This window comes from Lactuca saligna, chromosome 4 (assembly GCF_052625555.1).
Source record: "Lactuca saligna cultivar CGN05327 chromosome 4, ASM5262555v1, whole genome shotgun sequence".
Classification (NCBI taxonomy): domain Eukaryota; kingdom Viridiplantae; phylum Streptophyta; class Magnoliopsida; order Asterales; family Asteraceae; genus Lactuca; species Lactuca saligna.
In genome coordinates this window covers 5,407,945-5,423,233 of record NC_136420.1, presented here as the reverse complement: position 1 = coordinate 5,423,233, position 15,289 = coordinate 5,407,945, and positions in this window count along the sequence as shown.

Here is a 15,289-nt window from a genome sequence, read left to right as displayed (position 1 = left end):
CATATTCAAAATATAAATACAATAACATGTTTCAAAAGAAGTCATTAACGCCAGAACGTTAATCCCCAAAAGATGATTTCCAAACCCGCTTAGCAGTTCCCTGAGAATACAAGTTATTTCAAAGAAAAAGTGTCAACAATTAAGTTGGTGAGTTCATAAGCGGTGTTGTGAAATGTATGCCATTCCAAAGTTCGTGCGTTTTCCAAGAAAAATCATTATTTTCTTATAAAAGTATGAAATGCATATGAATGTTCGTGTTGTGAATTGTAAATAGTTGCACTAGGAAAATCCCTTATTTGCCTATTAGTTGATTGTTTTAGGTACAGGAAAATCCCTTATCAAAGTAACAGGCAGTCTCTAAGACCGAAAATCGCAAGCAACTGACATGCTTAAGGGTTGAAGCATAGTTTTATATATAAAGCTATAAGAAGTTCGCACTTGTTAGATGAAAAATAATTTAAATAGCTACTCGTTCATAAAATCAGAATACCATAATAATTGTCTATCCGGTGAGTTTTATAACCATACTACACATAATATGCCTATGGCGACGGTCATCAGGCGTCGAAACGTTTATGACAAACTGTCACCCAAAGGACTGTAGCTAACAGTCAGGGTGCGGGATCATGACTTCCCGTATAGATCTATACACATTTGACACGCTCTCCAAACGGGAGACTCTGGTTATACTAGACAGGACTTTAAGTTCTACCTTTTCGCAAAAATGTAGCGTTGAAGATGTAAATGTCTCACGGGTTCTCAATTAAGTCTGTATTAAGGTGATAGTTTTTTATACAATGTTTATTCTCTCTTACAATGTTTGACTAAGAATAAACCTTAAGTCCTTTGAATGCATAAAATGGTTTAACAAGGATGGCTACCCTGAATACTATGCATTTTGTATAAACCTAGTGCATGCAGGATATAACAAGAGTTTTCACGTTTTCACTCGGGAATAACCGTGTGTTTACTTGTATTCTCCCCCGAAATGTATTAAAAGTACATTATAAAGTATTTGAAGGTGTATAAAGGGGGTATGAACTCACTTGATTGAAGTGGTTGCTTTGAAGTAGTCGAGAGAAGAATCGAGTAGAACTTCGACAGGAAAAAGCTGAAAACGCGGGAAAATCTCGGGATTCTCGGGAGTGTAGAACTTCCTTCGGGACTTGAGTGTGAAACCCGAGGCTTCGGGATGGCTTATCGAGGTAATTATGCAGAGTAACAACACTTAGATGGAAAGAGATGAGCACCAAACCCGGCACCTTTAAGCTTCTATTTATAGGGGAAGAATTTGGGTGCCACGTCGTGGCAAAGGGTTGGCCACGTCGTGGTGGGCTGCCTTATCCTCTTCCATTGATTGGACGCCCTCAGTCACTTGCCGGGTCGCGGCCAGCTGTGCCGCGTCGTGGCAGACCTGACAGCCTCGGATTTTGAGCTTTAAACATGTAAAATCCGCAACTTTCGCATACGAGCTCCATTTTCGACGTTCTTTATGCACACGTAGGTGAGAATATACTCTACAACTCTCGTTTAGACTCCGTCAATTTTATTTTTAACAATACCTATTTAACAGGCCGGGACTGGAAAATCTCGTTAAAAATCATAACTTCTTCATCCGGCGTCCGTTTTTGCCAGACTTTTTACCGTTGCGCTACTTTGGTTGAGACCTTCGATTGTCATTTAGGTTGTTTCAGCCAAAAGTCTCTCGATCTCTATTTCAAGTTTTTAGTTGTCTACTGTTATATTCGGATCTTGGAAAAATCATAACTTCCTCATACGAAGTCAGATTTGGACGTTCTTTTTATGTACGCTCACGATTTAATGATATCTACAACTTTCATTTAGATACTTAAGGCTAAAAACTATTGTATTGAAACTTTGTGTTTTTCGTTTAATCGGTGTTGTCGGTTTTGTCGGAAATCTTAGAATGGTCATAGCTTCTTCGTTATAACTCGGATTTTAGTGTTCTTAGTATTTCTGTAAACCTTGAAACAATATCTACCATAGTAGGTAACCCAATAGAGACTTTTTTACATTTTATTTTCAAAGTTAATTTCATTATTTCAAAAGTGGTTACAATACTTGACTTTTTAGGTCATTACATAGAGTCGAAATATCAGGTTATCACATCTAGCTATTCTCGAAAAATAACTACATCATCCATAATTGCCTTATCCTTTTTCCCAAGTATCCATCATCTAAGCCACAAACCCGGAAAATCCCTGCTAGAGATAACATATGGCTCTCGCTACTGAACAGAGAGCAGGCCCACGCTGAGCACCCTCACCGTGGATCACCAACTCTCCGCCACTTGGGTATCGAACACATACCAACTGAAGCCCACAATCAATCATCGTCCCATTACGGATCAACCAATCCATCAAGATAATGACCTTGCTCTCTTACAGGAGAATAAGAAGTAAATCAATCGTATATTGCTTAATGAATAACTCCAAAGTCCATCCCCGATGAACCCTTACACTCGCACTGGATGATCATCCATAATCTCAACCTCTATTGGATAATCCAACTCTCTTGGAACATCGCCAAACCACTTGTTAAGCGCAAGAGATACAAAGGATCGAGTAGTTCCTGAATCGAATAAAACCAATACAGAGATACCATTCACCAGGAACAACCAGAAACAATATCACAGACATATAAGCACGATAAATAATGTAAATAAAAATATAAGGAGAAAATATATATTAATGCCCACATCGGGTGTTGCACGAGCCTCCTCGTCTGTCATTTGAAATGCCCTGCTCCGAACAAATGGCACCTCTGCGATGCCTTGGCGGCCATCTTTAATCTTCAAGGTTGCTGGAGCAGGTGTTGCTACTGGTCCACCACTGCTAAAATTAGGTAATTGGCATTTTTATAGCTATTCAGATTTCAATGGTAGCAAATCATATCAGATACCTAGGTGATGGTAGTGCTAATACAATTCCTTATGAAGTTCCCTATCTTGACGCACTTGTAGTAACTCGAACTGTAACGCCCATAGATCCAGGCTAGTCAATTTAGAGATAATAGGGGTCGAAAATGACTTTTCAACAAAACCAAGTTGTAGAATATGTCACAAGGATTCCGTACATATAAAGAACGCCGAAATCTGAGTTATAACGAAGAAGTTATGGCCCGCCGAAGTTTTACGGCAAAACCGGCACGACACCGGGAGATGTAAATAGTGAATTTACGATGGAGGAATTTTTAGCCTTAGTGATCTAAAACAAAGTTGTATTATATGTTAAACCTAGAACATCCATAAAAGGAACGCCCAAATCTGACTTTGTATGAGGAAGTTATGATTTTTCTAAGATTCGGCTTAGCAGTGCACGACCCGAAACTCGAATTTTAGTTCAAGCGGTTTTTGGCTTACATGACCTAAATGAGAGTTGAAGATCTCATTAATAGGAACTCAACAGTAAAAAGACAGATGAAAACGGAGTCCGTATGAAGGAGTTACGAATTCTTCGCGGTTATTTAACAATCTAAACTCCTCCTGCTGTTAAATTGAAGATCGGTCGAGAATTAGCCGACGGAGTCTAAATGAAAGTTGTAGATATTGTTTTTACCTACGCGTGGAAAAAAAGAACGTCAAAAATGAAACTCATATGCGAAAGTTATGTGGTTTAGAAGTCGGCAGGGTGTTGCTGCAAAAGGGGTGACGTGGCTGAATATGTGCCAAGACTTTCTCCCCAAGAAAAGCCATCAGGTGATGACACGTGGAACCGACTCGGCGAGTCCATCACGATTTCACCCTATAAATAGAGGTTTCAGGTTCCCTCATTTTCTCACCCCTCACCCCTCTTCTTTCTCTCTCTAAACTCTCTCTCTCTCTCTCTCTCTCTCTGAGCCTCCCTAACCCCCCAAAGCCTAGGGTAACTCCCTAGCACGAGGTGGAAGCCCCGGAGCGCCCGACGGCTTCGAGAAAAGAGCATTTCGGCTCAGTAACGCTGCTCCAGCGAAGCCCGGTTTTGCAAAAAACTCGTTGTAAGTGAGCTACGCCTACGCTATTTTTAATATAGCTTCTAATTAATTTTAGTAACATTATTAGGACCTTACAATAATTATTTGGGCTATTATTATGAGTTATATAGTGTTTTTTAACGCTTATATAATAATAATAACAGCTAGACTATTAAATTAGTCTCAGTAAATACTGAACTAAACCCTAGTGGTATTGATACTAGGTTTTGTCAAGGGAAAATTGTTTTGAGATAACGAAGTGCTATCCGAGTACCGAGTCACCACCTAATCAAGTGAGTGCATAGTCCCTTTCAAGAATATGATTTTAATAAAAGTATTGATTGAAGTATTAATTATATGTTTATGTGCGAGTTAATTGATGTTGCCTGAAATACGTGTTAAAGAACATACCTGATTATATATGATGATTTAGGATAAAGGGTAGACCTAAATTAATTATGAGGAATATTGGGTAGTATTTTCTTACGAGTACAAGTGAGTTATACTCAGAGAATAGAACTTTAGTATATGTCATTTATCCAGGAGTATGGATTAGACACAGTCATTGTCCCTATTTTGAGAGTATGGATTGGACATAGTCAATTGTCATTAATTCGGGGGTATGGATTAAGACACAGTCAGTTGTCCTTAGTCCGTGAGTATGGATTAATACATAGTCATTCGTCCCTAGTCCGAGAGTATCGATTAGGCATAGTCATTCGTCATTAATCCGAGAGTATGGATTAGTCATTCGTTGCTAGTCCAAGAGTATGGATTAGGCATAACCATTCGTCATTAATCTAAGAGTATGGATTAGGTAAAGCCGTTCATTTTTGATCTGGGAGTATGGATTACGTAAAACGGTTAAACTTAGGTTTGAGAGTATGGATAGTCTCGTTGTGAGGATCGACGGTGTAACGCCCGTAGATCCGGGCTAGTCAATTTAGAGTTAATAGGGGTCGAAAATGACTTTTTGACAAAATATGATTTTGAATAAATAATCTAAACGAAGTTGTAGAATATGTCACAAGGTTTTCGTACATATAAAGAGCGTCGAAATCCGAGTTATAACGAAGAAGTTATGACCCATCGAAGTTTCGCGACGGAACCGGCACGACACCAGGAAGCGTAAATAGTGATTTTACAATGGAGGAATTTTTAGACTTAGTGATCTAAACAAAAGTCGTAGAATATGTTAACCCGAGAAAATCCATAAAAAGAACGCCCAAATCTGACTGCGTATGAAGAAGTTATGATTTTTCTAAGATTCGACTTAGCAGTGCACGACCTGAAACTCGAATTTTAGTCCGAGCGGTTTTTGGCTTACGTAACTTAAATTAGAGTTGAATATCTCATTAATAGGAACTTAATAGTAAAAATACAGACGAAAACAGAGTCCGTATGAAGGAGTTACGAATTCTTCACGGTCATTTAACAATCTAAACGCCTCGTACTGTTAAATTTAAGATCGGTCCAGAATTAGCCGATAGAGTCAAAATGAAAGTTGTAGATATTATTTTTACCTACGCGTGTATATAAAGAACATCAAAAACGGAGGTCGCATGTGAAAGTTATGGATTTTAGAAGTCGGAAGTGTGCTGTGCGAAAATGGGTGATGTGGCACAATCTTGGCCATTGCTTTCTCCCCAAGTCTTGCCACTAGATGGTGACATGTGACACCAAGTTCAGCCATTTTCACCCTATAAATAGAACCTCTCCCACCCTCATTTTCTTCACACATTTCTCATTCTTTCTTCTCTTTAATCTCTCTCTCTCTAGAACCTCTCTCTAGCCCCGAAACCCACCGAAAAGCATAGAGAACCTCCCTAGCACAAGGCGGAAGCCCCTGAGTGCTCGACGTCTCCGAGAAGAAGAGATTTTCCGCATGGGAATGCTGCTCCAAGCAAAGTCTGGTTTTCTATAAAACCCGCTGTAAGTGAGCTACGCCTACGCTATTTTTAATATAGCTTTTATGTAATTATATTAACGTTATTAAGAACATATAATAAGTAATTGGGCTATTATTATGGGTTATATAAGTATTATTTAACGGTTATATAACAGTAATAATAGCTAGACTATTAATTGGTCTCAGTGAATAATAGACTAAACTCTAGTGGTAATAATACTAGGTTTCGTCGAAGGAATTTTTTTTTTCAAGAAGGGAATTGCCGTCTGTGTTCGGAATCACCACCTTTTCAAGTGAGTGCATAGTTACTTTCATCTTACACATAGTTATGAAGTATTTTATATAAATTACGTGCTATGTGTGCATATTATATGAGTACTTGTTGTCTATGCTAAATGAACGATTTTATACATGTTTTAAATGATTTAAACTGTATATGTATTTTATATCTACGATAATATTGGGGTAAACATGGGTAGATATAATAGATGGAATATGAGTTGAATGATGAGTTAAGAGGTGTTATAGACCATGAGGTGAGGGTGAGAGGTGGACGATGTGAGAAGCCTTTTTCCCAAATGATGGCCCCGTCATTCAGCAGAGTATGGATGACAACCACGAACTATTCTAGACAGTCCAGTGGAACACTAGCAGGCTCGCAACCTGTAGGTGTTGTGAACGATGTGTTCACTCGGTGTACTCTAAACCCTGGTGATCATACAAACTTGATGCCTAAACCCTGGTGATCATGCAAAATTGATGCCTAAACCCTGGTGATCATGCAGACTTGATGCCTAAATCTTGGTGATCATGCAGACTTGATGCCTAAACCCTGGTGACTATACACACTTAGTGACCATTGTGTAAACCGTGGCAATGATGGACTTTGTGCCAATTCCTTATGATGATCCTTAGGAATGAATGAACGAGGAATAGCTGGTTCTTAGGGTAGATCCTTAAGATTAAAGAAGATAATGGGGATGGGTAATTGGGTTGATTGTTTGATTGTTTAAACATAATAATTATATTATTGTGGGTTGAAAACCCTATGTACTCACCAGGTTTCCCAACCTGACTCACTCAATTTATTTATATCACAGGTGTTGATATGAAGTCACATTACACTGAGAGATTAAAGAGATGTAGATCACTAGTGTAAATAAATGTAAGTTCTGTTTATGCTTATGTTTCTGTATTGACGATGACATCCCAAGCATTTTAAAATGAATAAAATACGTTTCTTCGAAAATATTTTGATAACGTATTTATCGTATTTTTCTGGGAACAAATTCCGCAACATTTTTATGAAAAGAAGTTCTCTGATTTTTATAAAGCATAAACAGAATCGGTCTTTTATGGTCGTGAAAATGTGGATGTCACAGTTGGTATTTGAGCATTAGTTTAAGCGAACTAGGAATTTGTAGGAATTTTCTAGACTTAAACTTAGAATGTTAAGCGATGATTGTGAGGTGTGAGCACTAGCTTATTTTAGGAATGATGCCTAAATTGCTTTGACGTGCTAAATGATTTGTTATGCTACAGTTTGATCGGATCTATGGTCTGTTGCCGATCGGATCTGGAAACCTTATGTGTTTAGGATTCTAAACGTACGAATACGATATTAGAACTAGCATATAAACATTTCGGAGTGATAAAGATGATTTAAATGTCAATCCTAAATAAAGATCTAGATTCACCTTATTCGGTGTATAGATCAAGATGGTAAGGACCCGTAGCGGAAACATGAATACAAATGGGAACCGAAACCAATCCCTAGTGATTGATCAAATACTGGTTGTAGTAGCCACTACTGAGCCAATAACGATGGCCGGAGTGCAAGCGATAATCCAAGCAATGTTGGATCGTCAAATGGAGGAAACCAGACATTTGCTCCAGCAAAATCGAGAGGAAGCGACCATACAGATCGAACAGCCCGAGTTGAACGAAGGGCAGACTGAGGAGGGAAACTAAAGTGGGATCGTTGGTCAAGCCAACCCACCGATAGTTAGGCAAAACCACCAAGACGGAGGAAATGACGGACGTGGATGCAAATACAAGGATTGCGTCCAAACCACCGAATCTATCTGGAAGCCCGACACCGGTGGAAGTCATGAACTAGATCTCCAAGATGGAGATGATGTTTGAGAGTTGCGAGTGTAGCAACAGGCAAAAGACCGCTCTTGCGATTCCTCTGTTGAAATCTGGAGTAATAAGCTGGTGGAAGCTACTAGCTGATTCGATGCCCAAAGGAGAAGTGAGCAAGATGTCATGGGAAGATTTTCGAATGCAGTTAAAAATGCAGTACTGCTCTGAGCAGGATCTTCTGGAGATCAACGATGAGTTCCAGAATCTAAAGAAGGGAAGGATGAGTGTCATCGAGTATGCTGCAAGTTTTATGGAGAAAATGAAGCTTGTTCCTTACCTAGTCTCAACCGAACTCTCCAAGGTTAACAAGTTTTCCCATGGATTACCAGCAGACTTTGGTCCAATGGTTAAGCAAACAACCACTTTGAAAGCTGCCATTTGGGCAACCAGGAATGTTGAGACCCAAATTATGGAAAAAAGGTCTAGAGAGAGCTGAAGTTGGCAAGAAAAGGAAGCATGAAGGATCTTCAAAGTCCAACAAAGAAGGGAAATTCTCAAAGACTGAAGAAGGAGGAGGAGGTGAAACCAAGTGGTGCGAGAAGTGTAAAAAGAAGAACTTAGGGAAATGTGGTGAGGATGTGACTTGCTACAAATGTGGAAAGACAGGGCATTACGCCAGCAAGTGTACGTCCAACAAGAAAGTGTGTTATGGATGTAACAAAGAAGGGCATATTTCTAGGGACTGCCCAAGGAAAAATAAAGCCGCAAGATGAGAAACACCACCAAGGCCAAGGGCATTTCACATGATCCTCGACGAAGCAGAAAACCATGCGAGGAATCAAGGATGAGGACTTCATATCTGAAGATCAAGTTATGCAGTAGCCATAGTATCGTATGATGTAGCCTATTAGAGGCATAGTCTAGAGTGAACTTGAACACTTATGTAATAGTTTCGAGAAATAATAAAGCCCTCGTTTTGTTATCTGATGTGTTAAACTGTTATGTGAATTTTCCTATATGGTGACTTGGAAAACTGCAAGACAATACTTGGGACGAGTATGAGTAGGTGTGAAAGGTAGTAGATGCATATACTATCGGAAGCACATGATTCACGCTTGGATCAGGGAAAGTCACAAGGTTACCAAGAAGCCAATAATTGAGTCTGTTTTATTCAAGCATGTCGTTACCATCATTTCGGTAATGACTAAGAAGATTGTTGTTATTCTGACCCTAGTGGTCATATCAAATTGAGTCTGAATACGATGAGTATGTTACGTGGTTCAGAGAACCAAGTTCGATGTAGCATCTAACTTAAACCAAAAGATTGAAATGAAAGCTAACCCAAGGCGCTCAGTAGAAGTATCGCGATGATTGTTAATGAAGTTGGTAGCTAGAAATGCTACATATTGAAATGTGATTGTATCACATTAGAACATGAAGGAAGGTATACTCTGTTTTGGAGTTTGACTCTAAGAGACCTAAGTCTAAAGTGTTGCAACATACGATGATAATTCATTAGAATATGACACATAGATCCATAGTAGTAATAAAAGAACTTATCTCAAGTTCGTATCCAGTAAGGATCGAGATTGTGACTTGAAAGTCATAATTTGGAGTTTAGCCTGAGGTAGAGAGCAGGTGCACGATCGAGTACTGCTTACAGTCAATGAGTCTAAGAGATAGACTTGAAGGAATATAGAAGTTATAATTATTACCTAGGATGAAGAGATGACGTATGGAGTTATTATACGAGCCATGTTTCGTTGATGATTCTGGGACGTAATCATCCTAAAGGGGAGATAATTGTAACATCCGTAGATTCGGGCTAGTCAATTTAGAGGTAATATGGGTCGAAAATGACTTTTCGACAAAAGGTTATTTAGAATAAATAATCTTAACCAAGTTGTAAAATATTCCACAAGGTTTCCGTACATATAAAGAGCGTCGAAACCCGAGTTATAACGAAGAAGTTATGACCCGTCGAAGTTTCGCGACGGAACCGACACGACACCAGGAATCGTAAATAGTGATTTTACGATGTAGGACTTTTTAGCCTTAGTGATCTAAACAAAAGTCGTAGAATATGTTAAACCGAGAAAATCCATAAAAAGAACGCCCAAATCTGACTTCGTATGAAGAAGTTATGATTTTTCTAAGATTCGGCTTAGCACTGCACGACTCGAAACTCGAATTTTAGTTCGAGCGGTTTTTGGCTTACGTGACTTAAATGAGAGTTTAAGATATCATTAATAGGAACTTAACAGTAAAAAGACAGACGAAAACAGAGTTCGTATGAAGGAGTTACGAATTCTTCGCGGTCATTTAACAGTCTAAACGCCTCGTACTGTTAAATTTAAGTTCGGTCCAGAATTAGCCGACGTAGTCAAAATGAAAGTTGTAGATATTATTTTTACCTACGCGTGGATATAAAGAACATCAAAAACGGAGGTCGTATGTGAAAGTTATGGATTTTAGAAGTCGGAAGTGTGATGTGCGAAAATGGGTGATGTGGCACAATCTTGGCCATTGCTTTCTCCCCAAGTCTTGCCACTAGATGGTGACATGTGGCACCAAGTTCAGCCATTTTCACCCTATAAATAGAACCTCTCCCACCCTCATTTTCTTCACACATTTCTCATGCTTTCTTCTCTTTAATCTCTCTCTCTAGAACCTCTCTCTAGCCCCCGAAACCCACCGAAAAGCATAGGGAACCTCCCTAGCACAAGGCGGAAGCCCCTGAGTGCTCGACGTCTCCGAGAAGAAGAGCTTTTCCGCATGGGAATGCTGCTCCAAGCAAAGTTTGGTTTTCTATAAAACCCGCTGTAAGTGAGCTACGCCTACGCTATTTTTAATATAGCTTTTATTTAATTATATTAACGTTATTAAGAACATATAATAAGTAATTGGGCTATTATTATGGGTTATATAAGTATTATTTAACGGTTATATAACAGTAATAATAGCTAGACTATTAATTGGTCTCGGTGAATGATAGACTAAACTCTAGTGGTAATAATACTAGGTTTCGTCGAAGGAATTTTTTTTTTTTCAAGAAGGGAAGCGCTGTCTGTGTTCGGAATCACCACCTTTTCAAGTGAGTGCATAGTTACTTTCATCTTACACATAGTTATGAAGTATTTTATATAAATTACGTGCTATGTATGCATATTATCTGGGTACTTGTTGTCTATGCAAAATGAGCGATTTTATACATGTTTTAAATGATTTAAACTGTATATGTATTTTATATCTACGATAATGTTGGGGTAAACATGGGTAGATATAATAGATGGAATATGAGTTGAATGATGAGTTAAGAGGTGTTATAGACCATGAGGTGAGGGTGAGAGGTGGACGATGTGAGAAGCGTTTTTCCCAAATGATGGCCCCGTCATTCAGCAGAGTATGGATGACAACCACGAACTATTCTAGATAGTCCAGTGGAACACTAGCAGGCTCGCAACCTGTAGGTGTTGTCAACGATGTGTTCACCCGGTGTACTCTAAACCCTGGTGATCCTACAGACTTGATGCCTAAGCCCTGGTGATCATGCAGACTTGATGCCTAAACCTTGGTGATCATGCAGACTTGATGCCTAAACCCTGGTGACTATACAGACTTAGTGCTCGTTGTGTTAACCGTGGCAACGATGGACTTTGTGCCGATTCCTTAGGAATGAATGAACGAGGAATATTTAATTCTTAGGGTAGATCCTTAAGATTAAAGAAGATAATGGGGATGGGTAATTGGGTTGATTGTTTGATTGTTTAAACATAATAATCATATTATTGTGGGTTGAAAACCCTATGTACTCACCAGGTTTCCCAACCTGACCGACTCAGTTTATTTATATCACAGGTGTTGATATGAAGTCACATTACATTGAGATATTAAAGAGATGTAGATCACTAGTGTAAATAAATGTAAGTTCTGTTTATGCTTATGTTTCTGTATTTACGATGACATCCCAAACGTTTTAATATGAATAAATACATTTCTTCGAAAATATTTTGATAACGTATTTATCGTATTTTTCTAGGAAAAAATTCCGCAACAGTTTTAGGAAAAGAAGTACTCTGATTTTTATAAAGCATAAACAAAATCGGTCTTTTCTGGCCGTGAAAATGGGGATGTTACAGACGGGGTGGGATAAGAGTTGCTTATACATATATGGTGAAATTGTATATTTTGTGAGTTCTAAATTATATATATGATATAACATTGTGGGATTGAAATCCCTATGTACTCACCAAGTTTCCCAACCTGACCCACTCAGTTTATTTGTATCACAGGCGTCGATACGAAGCTGATTTACACTGAGAGATTTAAAAGAGATGTAGATCACTAGTGTAAATAAATGTAAGTTCTTTATATGCTTATGTTTCTGTATTAACCATGACATCCCAAATGTTTTAAAATGAATAAAAATTCTTTTCTTCGGAAATGCTTTGATAACATATTTATCATGTTTTACTAAGAACAAATAGGAATGTCACACGAACCACCCACCCTACAAACTCTGTCATGCACCCTACCATACTTGCCACAGCTGCCCCGACCTAGTTGGCCCTTTGATCTAGAATCAAAGCCCTTTGGGTTTCTTCATTGAACCCCCGTTGACTGCCCATGCTCTGCTTTTCTCTTCCCTATATGCTCCAAATCAATTTCCCGCTCCTAGGCTCTAACTATCATGTCATATAATGTCGGACATGTAGAAAAACTAACAAACTCCATAATATCTGATCTCAGCATGTCATGGTACTGGGTCTTCCTCATCTCCTCATCTGTAATGTACTGGGGTAGCAATAAAGGTCTCTCTCGGAACTTGGTGGTGATCTTCACCACGGTGTCAATCGTTTGACGCATATCCAAGAACTCCCTCGTCAGCTGTTGCACCTCAATAACTGGTGCAAATTCCGCTCAAAACTGGGTCACAAAGTCTGACTAGGTCATGGCCTAAAATAGTCGGGGCTCCCAGTGTATAGCCAACCTCCTCCCACTAATCCCGAGCTCGCTCCATCAGACATCCTGCAGCGAACCTCACATTCGACCCCTCGAGGCAAAAGTTGGTCATTTAAGCACACTCAATATCTACTATCTATCGTCTAGAGGCAATAGGGTCCTTCACCCCAAAGAATTTTGGCGCCCCATATCCCCTGAAATCCTTAAAGGAGAGAGTGTGGGCTTCGGGTTGACTAGCGGCCAGATCGACCCTAAAGATCTGAAGGTGATCCTCCATCAACTCGATGATACCCTCCTTGATCGACCCAAACATCGTTCGGATCGCATCAAGGATGCCTCTAGTAATCTCGGATGCATTGAACTCTCGTAATCCCTCATCAATTGGTTCAGTGCCCGAGCCCAAACTAGATCCAAATCGTGAACCTCCTGCTCCACCGCGTGTCATCACTAACTTACACATAACACATAAATAATCAGTATACACACGAAGAGGTTCACACTCTCAAAGTTTCTTGAATTCATTATAGTCTTCCTTGTCTTGTGTATAGATCATGTGCTTTCAGTAGTACGAGCCCAATACTACCTCCCGCACATATTTATACACTCCCCTAGATTTGTAATGAATCCTCCACGTCGCTTCCTTTCTATCTATCACTCCTCTCATACCATAGAGCATCCTATGCTCCAAGACATATTCCAGGAATTCCCTAGCATTCCTTTCCTCACCACTCTCTGCTATTAGCCACAGAAGGATCTCCCCTAATACTATCTAACTACTACACGGATACAATTACATATTATCGGTACTATATAACTCTTCGAATGAAAGGTCCCACACTACAACGGTTGGACTCAGACAAGAGTTGTGCAATGTACATCGTGAAATTGTTACAGTCTAACAAAAATCGGCATAAACCAACATTGAAGAGGAATTAGAACCATTTTCAAATTTAAACGATTTGCATAAAAGCAAATTGGTTGAGGAGAGTAGACAATGGAGGAGTAAGCGTAAAGGGGTAAAGGTGGACAGCAAGTATGACGATGTGGGATATCTAATGGTTTTATTTGTGGTTTTTATGCACTAAACTTTTTTTTATTTATTTAGAGTGATATCATGTTTAAGTTGTTATGTTATGGATGTGTTGTTACTTTCAAACTAATGGCACTTGTTTGTTTTGAAACGTGTTGGATTTTATGGTTATGCAATGTATTTTTATGTTTATGAGATGTACCATGGAGTTTTATGCAATGTTATGGTTATGCAATGTACCATCAAACCAATTATCACATTCTTTTAGAATGAAAAAATCGTGACCCTTATTTTTTTTAAATATGACACAATCGTTTAAGATTATGACAAACATTACATGAAAGTTTAATTTTGGTATATTGTTAAAAAAAAAAAAATACCGATATGTATGACATCATTCTGTTAAGAATGAAATATATCACATTATTGACAAATTCATTTCAGAATTAAAAGATTAAACTTATTTTATTTAATAATTATAACTTTCATGTTACTCAACATATTCTTTTCAGAATTTACATATGAAAATTATGTACGGGGTTAAAACAACAGAATTCATCTCTTTGAAATGTATTCTTACAAAAAAAAAATCATATCAGAAGAATTCTTGGTATAATTAAAAAAATCATTTATTGGAAATTTGTTATTACAATCATTCTTTCGGAATAAATACCTTCATTCTATCTGCTACTTTCATCATGTTCAAATGTATTAGACTCTACATTTCATCTTCCCTTCCTTCAAAATCACTTGAGTTTGGACTACTTCCATTAATCATAAATTTTTCGTCATCTGATATCTGATCATCATTCTTATTTACTAAATTATCATCATGAAAAAATAAAATCATTAATACAAAAATGATATTCATTCTCATTTTCTAGATTATCATAATGAAATTATCAACATTATGAATTCAAAAAACAATATTCGTAAAACAAACTTTATTAATCATACGAAACCTATTTTAAAAGTTCAACATAATTCAACTCCTAATATCAATAACTTTTTAGTATATGTTATATGGACAATTTTGGAACATTGTTGAGCATCACATCTTTCAAAGAATCTCAACCACACTATTACTCAAATCACGTGTTTGTCCCTATCATACGGAAAACATTATAACACCTACATTCACTATCGATATTTATACATTGTTACATCGAAATTCTTAATTTTTTAAGAATATTAATAAAAATAGTTAAAATAATACATAACTTAATACCTTGTTCTTATTGGAATAGCCTAATAAGATACATTAGCTTGAATGAGGCATTCGAAAATCTGAGAATTATCAGTAGAACTTTTACCCATGTTGTCATATTCGT